Below are 11,522 nucleotides of genomic sequence, written 5' to 3' on the forward strand. Positions count from 1 at the left end.
AATTAGGGCTTTTAACATGCAAACCCAGGTAGAAGAACGATATAAGCAAACATAGCAAAATATGTCCAAAAAATCAGAGAAAAGTTTCGAAATAACTAAACAAGAAAACCCTAATCGGAAGAGATAAAGAGTTTTGAAAGCAGAGTTTTTAAAAGAAACTTCGAGAAAAATGCTTAGAAGTTCAAAGCAAACATAGATCTGAAGCAGATTTGAAAGAAATCAAAAGAACCTTAGAGATTAGGGTTTCAAAAGAACCCCAAATGATGAGAAAGGCCTTGAAAACCATCGATCTAAGCGAGAGTCAAAAGTCTGACTCGAATAGCCATGGCTGGCCTGAGAAAGGTCAGAGATGAACGGAGAACAGTCATCGAGCAAAGACTGGACAAAACTTCTTCAGGATCTGGTCATGAGACCACAGAATCGAACACGTAGAAGCCTTGGGGGGATGATACAGGTCTCCGATGACCTTGGAAGGACATGGATTAGGGCGGATTAGGGTGGCGGCTGCTAGGGTTTGATGGGGTTGTAGAGAGAATTTGGGAGAGGAGGGGTTTCAGAGGCGGCGGATTATGAAGAATGAAAAGGGTTTGGGGGGTCTTTAGGTTTAATTAGGAAAGGACTAATGGGAGTCGTTGATCTAAACGATCAACGGCTAGGATTAAATGGGAATCCGGGTGGGTCATTTAAATGGGTTGTGGGTCTGTTTGAGTGGAAATTGGGTCTGTGTATTTGGGATTCAAATTGGGGTTCAATTTGGGCTATAATAAAATGGGGCTAACATTTAAATAGCCAATTTTCCTATTTTGATTTGTAAAAAATAATAAAATAATTGTTGTAAATAAATTAAAGGTGCTTAAATGATTTATAGTACATAACTATCAAATTAAAAATACTGGACTCGATTTTTTATAGATATAAACGCAATTAAACCTAAAAGAGGCTATATATGTAATTTAGCTTTAAAAATACTAAATAAATTTGTAAAAATATGCAAAAAAATATCTTAGCCATATTTTAGTATATATATATATATATATATATATATGATAATACAATAAATGAATTACCAAAAATGACAATTTTGGAAATATTATTGGGTTTTTTATGAATAAAATAGGGGGATAAATTGGTTTAAAAAATCTTTAAAAAATAAGGAAAAATGATAAAACATTTGGACACACTTATATATGCATACATATGCTATTTTGAAAGTATTTTGCATATTGAAAATATATAGGGAAAATTGGGTATCAACATACAGGTGATTCGTTTTGTATCTGCAGGCTTGACAGCTGATAAGTGGGGATTTTGACTACTTATTAGCGCCTTTTAGCTTTTGTTTTAGCCTAAAAGCGTTTAGTTGTGTTCCTGAAACTGATGAAATGTGCAAAATTGCAGGAATATAGGAAATAGGACTCCCAAGATGAAATCTGACTCAAAAGGAGTATATTAAAACACAAGGAAACGAAAGGCACAAGAACTTGCAAAGTGCGGACCGCAGAATTCCATCTGCGGCTACAAACAATGAAGAAAAGCCCAACAGGCTTCCTAGCAAAATGCGGTCCGCAAAGGAATTGTGCGGCTGCAATTGAAGAATTGAAATCAACTTCAGAGGGTGTGCAATTTTCCAAAGGCCAAGTCCCTCAAGATTGCGGACCACACAAGAATCGTACGGCCGCAGAAGAAGTGCCTTGCGGCCGCAAAAAGAAAGATGCGGATCGCATAAAAACAGATTGCCGCCGCAGTGATAAATCTGCGGACCATAGAAACATTGTCTCGTGGCCGCAGTGGAGAATTGTGCAGCCACAGAATCCCAGCTCGTGCAAGATGAACACTTCTACGGATCACATAGGGAATTGTGCGGCCACAGAACCTCCTGAAGGGCATTTTTGTCCGAAATCTCCAGCCCTAATAAATAGACGAGTTTCGCAAAATTATGTCAACTTTTGACATCAGCAACTACAGTAGTCGTTTCTCTTTGCTTCTTTTAGTAGTCTTTCATATTTTATGATATTTTAACATAGAGTTTATCATTTTTATTTTACAATATAAGTTTAGTTAGCATCTCTTCTTCTATTTTTTCAATTTCAAGCATGATTAGCAAGATTTTTACTAGGGTTGTGACCCAACCCTAGTGTGTAAGCCTTATGGGTGTTTAATTAAATGCTTGTTTATGGTTGGATGTTTATTATTTAGCCATGTTCATGCTTTAATTTGTGGAATTAATGGTTGCAAACATTAGTTCATGCCTATTGGACTTAGTGTCTACATGGCTAACAAGAAATTGGGTCCATCGTGAGATTGATAATCCCATAGATATTAATAACCCGACTTGAGCTTTTATCAACCGTTTGTGCAATACCCATTTGGACTTGAGAAAACCAAATTGGGCAAAATCACTCTCTGACCGAGAGGTATTGAGTGGGTAATTGAGGGTTGATAGCTATAATACACCCCGATCAACAAAACAAGCATTAAGGTTATATCTCATTAGGAAAACACCTAGCTGATGGTCATAGCCCTAGGCTTTTTACAAAACTTGAAAAACAACAAAAAAAATAATTTCTTAGTTTCATTTCTTAACTTTGCAATCTTAGTTTAAAATAGACATAGAAACTATCCCAATTTGTGGAAGTGTAAATTGAGGTATTTCAAACTTATGTACTACAATATATACTCCTAACTCCCATATATAGCTCCCTGTGAAAATCGACCCTGACTCTTGTTGGGTAATACAATTGCAATCGACCGTTTTATAACCTTAATTTGAGGTGTGAATTGGACGAGATCAACAACCATCGTAATTTGATATATTTGGAGGTATTTTATTATGATGGTCTGTTATGTGCAGATGGATCTCGGAGAGTTATGGTGGTTTAGACCACAACTTGAGGTTTGTATTTTCTGCAGTTATGGGAATTCGGTTACGTGTTGCAATTGTTCCTCTGAAATGTGTTGAGCGAAAGGGTTCTAGACGATGAAGTGTTTATTCTATTGGTTGTTCAGGAGTTATAATGAAATTTTTGTACTCTCGCGTACCGGCATGATAAGTGCAGTGAGCGGTATGGAAATTGGAAATTGAGGATCAAGGTTGCAATTTAGTGTTGATAAGAATGTCACGAGCTCAGAGGAGCGGGGAGAGGATTTCAGATGTTCAGAGTATGCTAGCACTATTTTCGGGCAGCCTGAGGATGGTCTGTTTTGTGGTAGGAGGGGTGGGTATTGAAATGCGGATGATTGTCCAGTATTATAGAAATAGCATGGTCCATGTCCATTAATATTTAGATTTTACTACCTGGTGCAGAAGGTTGTGGAAGTATATCCCACGGGAAGATCGTATAAGTGTGACGTGTTAGTCATTTGATTGTTAGAGATTTAGAACAGGTATGGAAATTTTGTTACTGTTGTCAATGAGAGAGATTATGATCCAGAGGCACTCTATTGCTTTGGTTGTGGACTGTGGGAGTTTGTTCTGAATTTGACGGTTGCTCTTATGTGTCATGAATAGGGTCATTGCGGATCCTTGAAAGGTTATTAGCCCAGTATGGGATGATTGGAATCGGCTTGAGTTCCGCTATTAGAACTAATATGAATTGTATGCTCTACATCAGGTCAGATGTATTCATTCAGCATAGCACTGCTTATGGAGGACTCTTCTGGTGTTGGATGTTATTCCTGTCGTCATCTATTCTCTGTAATACTCTAATATTCCATGTGGGCTGTGAAACAGCTTAATTATTCGCATGTGTGTTGTGATTATGTGTAGCTTGTCGTTATTGCACCTTAATCAAGCTCGAGTTTTGTAGCGCATGCTGCTATCTGTCTCCCCAGGGTTGTATTTTTGCACTTGGCATACTTGTGGTCGATATTCGGGTATTTCGTAGGTATAAGCATTATGGCTTGATAGGTATTTCCTTATTTATTGTTATGTGTGGATTGCGTGGCATGCCGCAATGGGTATGTTGTTTAGATCACGTTGCGTGCCACAATGGTGTCATGTTTGGATCGGGTTGCACGCCGCAACGGTGTCATGTGTATATTGGGTTGCACGTCGCAACAGTGAGATATTGACTATGGTTCCTTATACTTAATTATGTGCCTTGTTTCTCATCTCTGAGATAGGTTTATAGCACCCGTTCGGACGTTTTATTAGTTATGCGGGTTGGATGGCTCTTTTCTAGAGTTCGTTCTTCCTTATGGGTCACATTCGAATTTGTAGCTTGTTGGTGTCATATGAGATTTTTGGTGGTGTTTGAGGTGGCTTATTGCCCAAGCATATTGTATTTAGTAGGATGAGGTTATTGAACCTGAAATCAGTGCAATCTGATTTATATAAGGTATATTAGAGGGAAAATGTCATTATTCAGTTCAGAATGAGGCAAGAGTTCTTGTTGAGCGGAGGACTCCTTGATTTATTGATTTGGCAGATGGTTATGAGATTCTACGTGTCATTTTCATCGTTGTAGTATCGCTAGGGTTGGATCAAGGCTTATGCGCGTATGAGGTATACTACGGGCATCAGGTTAGTGACTTTGCAGCTTCTACGGTTGGAGGATGTTATTATGGGCATACGAATTATGCGGTGCATTGTGTGGTTTTAGCACGGGTGTATGATCATGTTTGGTACAGTGGGTTGAATTGATATGGTGTGCATATGTTAGAATTAGGTCTCATAGAGAATTCCAGATGTTGGAATTTGGTTCGAAGGCTTATGGGCTAAGGTAGCAGGAAGAATCTTCAGTCTAGCTTGAGCTAATGTATTCACATGGGTTGTGGTGGCACGGGTAGGTGCACAAGGTGTTAAAGAGTGGTTTTAGGCAATTCCGGAGTGATTCTTGGCACGTTCGAGGACGAAGTATGTTTAAGTGGGGGAGAATGTAACGATCCGACTGGTCGTTTAAAGCTCTAGCGTGTTGTTCGGCGGTTTGAGGCCTTGAGTAGCTTCACTTCATGTTTTATGACTTGTACGCGTAATCGGAATCGAAATTTCGAGAAGTTCGGAGTTTACTCAGATGGAAAATTCTCAATTCAAAGGCTTTAAGTTGGAAGAGTTGACCAAGGTTTGACTTTAGAGTAAACGACCTCGGGATCAGGATTTGAAGGTTCTAAAAGGTTCGTATGATGATTTCGAACTTGGGCGCATGTTCGAGTTGAGTATTGGGTGGTCTGGGAGCATTTTGGCGCCTATTATGGAAAGTAGGCATTTTGAAAGTTTAAGAATTTCTTAAGTTTTATTTGAAGTGAATTTTGGTGTTATCATTGTCTGTCCAGGGTTCCGAGCCTTGGAATAGGTTCGTAGTGTTATTTATGACTTGCACGTAAAATTTGGCATCATTCCGAGATGTTCAAGTGTAATTCGGATGCGTTCGGCGAAGTTTAAAAACTTGAAAGTTTAAAGAAGGGTTTTGGCCGTAGATTTGTGGAATTTGATATTGTGGATGTGATTTTAGGCCTCGAGTAGGTTTGCTATGTGTTTTGGAACTTGTTGGTATATTTGGATGGGGTCCCGGGGGCCTCGGATTTGATTCGGATTGAAATCGGAGTGAGAATTTGGCCTTATGCAATTTTTGGTGGCAGCAGATCTTGGGTAACCCTGCGAGGTTTTGGCCGCAAGTGCGGAGCCGCAGAAGCGGCCAAGGGGGTCGAAGAAGCAGTTATGGGCGAGCTGGGCAGTGGCCGCAGGTGTGAGACCACCTTCGCATCTGCGAGCTCCCAGATGCGGGTAATGGAGCAAAGAGGCGAGGAGGTGTGGTTTTCCGCAGATGCGAAGGTTCAAGCGCAGGTGCGCGTTCGTAGGTGCGAAGGGTATTCCGCAGAAGCGGAAAGGGCCTTGGGCTGAAGAAGCGCAGAAGTAGAGGAATTTCGTAGAAGTGGACTCTTGTCCGCAAAAGCGAAGTACTAGAGGCAGGGGGTGTTCGCAGATGCGATGTTTGGACCGCACCTGTGGGACCGCAGATGCGGTCAAGTGATCGCAACTGCGATGATCACTGGGCAGAAGGCTTTGTTAAGTACGTGGGTTTGGCTCATTTTCATTTCATTCCTTCCATGGGAGCTGGCCTTGGAGTGCCATTTTCATCGTCAATCATGAGGTAAGTAATTTCTACAAGTTGTGAGTTAAATATACGAATTTGGGCTTGTAAATACATGAAAAATTATGGAAATTATGGGATTTTAAGAGAAAACCTAAAAATTGGTAATTTTGGATTTTAACCACGAATTTGGACATGGAACTAGGAATAAATGATATATTTGAGTTCATAGTGTTATGGGTAATGTTTATCTTCGAAAATTTTTGAAATCCGGGCACGCGGGCCCAATGATTGACTTTGTTGACTTTTTCGAGCGGAGTTAGGAATTGTTATAAATTGATTAATTATGAGTATTAGAGTATATTTTTATTGGTTTTCACATTGTTTGACTAGTTTCGGATCGATAGGCATCGATTTGGGATGTTAGAGAGGCGTCGGAGGCGGTTATGGAACTTCGGAGCGAGGTAAGTCTCCTGTCCAACCTTGTTATGGGGAATTTACCCCGTAGGTGTTATATTCTTATGTGTTATATCTTATGGGAGCTACGCACGTATGAGGTGACGAGTGTCCATGCGTATACTAGAATTCCAGATTATGTCCGGGTAGACTAGGTTCATGCCATGCTTTAATTGTGTTATAAGAGTTATCCTTACCTATTCAATTCCTTTAATTCGCATTACGGCTTGAGACTAGGCTTGCGTAGAGTGATAGACTCGGTACTGTAGAGGTTTGATGAGCTACTTGATTAGCTGCGGAATAATTGTGCTTCCCTTACGAATTTCCCCTACGTTGTGCGTTTTCTTCGAAAAGCTTTCCTTAAAGTTCACAACTCACACGTTTATTCGTGAGTGGGGTCAAGGACCCATTAAAGCTTCCTACTCTTATAGGATCAGGTCGTTCGCCTCGGCAAGATTATGTACCACACTCTTATGGGATCGGGTCGTTCGCCTCGGCAAGATTATGTACCACACTCTTATGGGATCGGTTCGTTCGCCTTGATAGGATATTGTAACACACTCTTATGGGATCGGGTCATTCTCCTCGGTAGTATTATATTCTTATGGGATCGGGGAGGTCGCCTCAGCAGTATCATATTCTTATGGGATCGGGCCGTTCGCCTTCGTAGTATCTTATTCTTTGGAATCAGGTCGATCGCCTCGACAATATCATGTATCACATTCTTATGGGATCGGGTCGTTCGCCTCGGCATTTCTATAAAACACACCTATAGGTTTTGGCCGTTTGCCTCACCAACTTCATGAAACACTCTTATGAGATCGGGTCGTTCGCCTCGACAGAATCGTGTGTAATATTTGACAAGAAGCCAACGTATCCGTGAGTTTTCCCGATTTGAGTTATAACGACCTATTTGGTAAGTACCATTTTATGTATACTCCGGTTGAGGAGGTAACCGATAATTGAGAGCTTTTGTTTAGTGTCAGAGGAGGATTGTAACACATACCTATATTAGTTTACACTGTTTATTTACCATGCGTCATACTTGCTTACTTTCTTCTGTATTTGATTTATTGGACCACTAGTAAGTGTCGATGTCGACCCCTCGTCACTACTTCTCCGGGGTTAGGCTAGATACTTACTGGGTACGTATTGATTTACGTACTCATGCTACACTTCTGCACTTAATGTGCAGGTATGTATTTTTTGTGGTCTTTAGCAAAGGCGCGGCTATTGCGGGAACTTTACGGTGAGCTGCATCCCTTGTTATGATACGCATCATACAAAGTCTCCATCAGAATTATTTACATTTTCCTGTCTAACTTGTATTCCAAACAGATGTTGTATTGTTATTGTACCTTCTATTAGATGCTCATGCACTTGTGACATCGGGTTTTGGGGGTGTTCTAGAATTGTTATAGATTGTTTTACATTGATACACTTTTACTTATTATTTTTAATTAAACTGTACGTAACTACGATTTATTTTAATGCACTGACCTCTCTATCTAAATAAGATTCATGATTTTTAAAAATAATAAAATGACTAATTAAGCGTTGGCTTACCTAACAGCGACGTTTGGCGCCATCACGGCCTATACTGGATTTTGGGTCGTGACACATAGATTCTAAGATATGGGGGCATCTTGAAGGTCTCTGGTATGGCATGTGGAGCCGCTTCCTCGCTGTACGGCTGTACCAGAAACCTATCGGTGTCCCTTTTTGGCAACAACTTGGTGGCACCTGGTATTTTATCTACCCGTTCCTGATGCTCTCTCATTTGTTCTTTGAGTGCCTTGTTCTCGTTTTCCATTTCTTCCATTCTTTTCAGCACGGCGGCGAGGATTCTATCACCTGCATTGTCAGTAATCATGTGAATGTTACCTGGGGTTGGAGGGTTCAGTTGGTCGTCCTGATCGTTTCTGCGATGTGTTATGCGGGCTCTCGTGGTTTCTGTGGTCATGCATGAGGCTTGTTTGTTGATCACGTTAACTGGAGTGTCAGTTAGCCATGCTTCGAGGAGCTTTTTCACAAAGGGTGGTGCCCCCTCTCCCGTAGACGTAGAGGCTCCTTTCCCATTTGGTTTTGTTGCGCTGCAGAAAGGTGCATGCGACCTTTCTTGCCTGGGAGAGGTCGTGGGCGTCGCCTCCTCACCTTGGGTGTCATAGCCTTCGTTGATGACATTCATGAGGTTGAGGGAAACATTATTTGTTCACTTCATTCATTTTCCTTGGTTACCTGTCATGGAGATTTTTGTGTGCACCGAGAAAAAAGATAAACTTTGTCGTTTGTTAGATTAACAAGTCACGTGAGTTATGGTCAATGGAAACTAAAAAATTGGCTGAGAGAATTCTCACAGGCAGTGCCAAACTGTTTGACCCAAAATTTAGATCTAGATTTATACGACCAGATTTTCTAATAAAATAGGGTTAATCTTAGCCAACATTAATATCCAAAAGATAGATTAACTATTTTTGTGGTGGGATACCACGGGTACTATTTGAGTAGCACTAAATTGCAACAATAATACTATAATCGATGATCCAAAAATATGAAAGATAGCACTAAATAATAATAAACAATGAATGACATTAATGTAAATAAATGGAGGTGATTCACCCAAAAAGGGTGAGATTCCTTAATATTCCTTCTTACAAGGATAGATGAGGATAAGCCTTCGAAGGCTTTCGTATGTCGACTTGTTCCACATACGACTATGACAATTTCAGCCCATACAGGTTATAACAGTCAATGTCTATCATAGGCAAATTTTTATTCGAATCGACATCATTACAGGGAAATCGACTGTAGCATAAATTATCTTATGTTCCGTCGGGTTGATAAAGAGGATTGGTAAAGTGAACGTAAAGGGGAAGAGTACATATCTTTTCTTTTTTCATTTAAAAGAAGTAAGAGACGAAATGAAAACAAGTTATGCACTTTAGCTTCTTTTTTTTGCGGCTGATTATCATTCTTTTAATCTAATTATTATCACGGTTGAGTTTTTTTCTCGTCTCCTTATTTATTCATTTTTAAACGAAAAATTCTCTAGTTTAAAGGCAAGGAACAGAAATTGGAATATTGGGTTAAGTTAAAGGTATTGTCATAAGTCCAGTTGTCACGTTTCTACGGTCTGTGCCCCAACAATTAATAACAAACTAACAACTAACTCTTAAATTGACTAGAGAATTTCTCTTGAAAGATCATAAAGGAGGACTAGAGATTTATGTATGCCCCGTAAATGACGGGCAGAAGTTTCTGCTACTTTTTTTTTACTAGATTCTTTTATTTATTTAGAATTTATTTTTTATTTTTTTTATTCGCATTGAGACACGATTAAATTCGGATTCGCGTAAAAAAATCTCACATTGAGGATAAAAAGCTTAATAAGAAAGGTGACTTTATACCCAGGCTTCAAACTCGAGACCTCTATTAAAAACGAATGAATTCTACCGATCCTGTACAAACGTTTTTTCTACATTGTTAATCATGGGCGAAGCCACACTTTGCTTAGGGGGGTCAATTGACCACCTTTTGTTGGAAAATTACATTGCGTATATATGTAAAATATTAGGTTTTAGAGGTACATAACATATATTGAACACCCTTTGTCGGATTTTTTTTTTACTTATTTCAAGTTTGAACACCCTTTAAGAAATTTCTGGCTTCGCCACCGTTGTTAACGCATGAGCTACGCAAGGAAAAAAGATGAAGGAAGAAAAGCATTTTCTAAGGTCTTTTAAATGGCCTAAGTACTCTGACTAATTACTGAGAGACATGACTATTCCGTAAGTTTTTATTGACTATTGATCGTTCTGTGTTGTCACAACTTGAATGAACAGCTAAGCTATTTTATCATTTTAAAAATGTCATAATGTAATTCTTGCAATTCCTTACAACCACGCTTCACAAACTATTTATATTATTGGGTTCAATTTTTCAACACATATATAAAGTTTGACTCAAAATTATCAAATTCTGTCGAACTCATATTCGACCTTAATTTTGTACATCAAGCATTAAAGCGCTAAAGCTAATCTCTAGAACTTCAATGCATTAATGTGTATCTGCAGGTCCGCATTCTATTTAGAGAAAAGGAAGTCTCTCAAGTAATCGTTTTCTCTTGAGGACAACCATTTTAGCTTACACATAAAATGGTTATAATTCATAAGAATTGGTAGATATTCTTCTAACATGTACATAGTGTTAATTGGTACATGTATCTTAAATTAAATTTTATACCTTTTGTATTCTAGTTAAACAACATATGTATCCTAAGATTAATATATTAATTAAGTTTTCTAATTCATGAGCTAATACAAAATTAGTCTCTTCTTTCAATACACGGTTCAATTTTTGACAGATACAAGTCCATCGTACCAAACTCTACACATGCCTAAATAAATTTCTAATAGGAAAAAGTCTAGCTAGATTACGTATTGGAGACAAAGTATTTAAGAAAACATTGAATTGTCACGACTAATCACAATTACTTAGTTAAACGCCGAAATTGTAATTGTGACAGTGAACGACTGAATGAGGCATAGACGAACACTTGTACGATACAATGCAAACAGCCAAAGGAAGAGCAAGACTGTGCTTAACGCGTTCCAACTTTTTGGATCTGTTACGTCAATTTTTTTTTTAAGTTTAAGGTACATGTATGTTTGGTCAAAAGTTATTACAAAACTTACGAGTATAAAACAATATAAATAAATCACGGGATAATCATAGCAAATCGTAATAATCCGTTGGACCCAATGAAAGAAACGAAAATAAGTACTCAGGAATAAGGGTAGAAGCATTAGAAACCTTTATTGATAATATTTGTTTTGTCTGCCTCTCCATGGAGAGGTTCAGAACCTTACAATGGTGTTTTCTTTTTCCATAAAAGGGGTATATTTTCTCGATTCTCTCTCCTCTCACTAGTGGTGAAGAAGGCTCCCCCCCTCCCTCTGGGGTTTCCTCTCTTGGTATTTATAGCTGTGAGCTTCGTGAGCTGGCAATAAGTGGCCGTGACCACGTTGGGGTTTCGCC

Source organism: Nicotiana attenuata, unplaced genomic scaffold, assembly GCF_001879085.1.
Source record: "Nicotiana attenuata strain UT unplaced genomic scaffold, NIATTr2, whole genome shotgun sequence".
In the NCBI taxonomy this organism is placed as follows: domain Eukaryota; kingdom Viridiplantae; phylum Streptophyta; class Magnoliopsida; order Solanales; family Solanaceae; genus Nicotiana; species Nicotiana attenuata.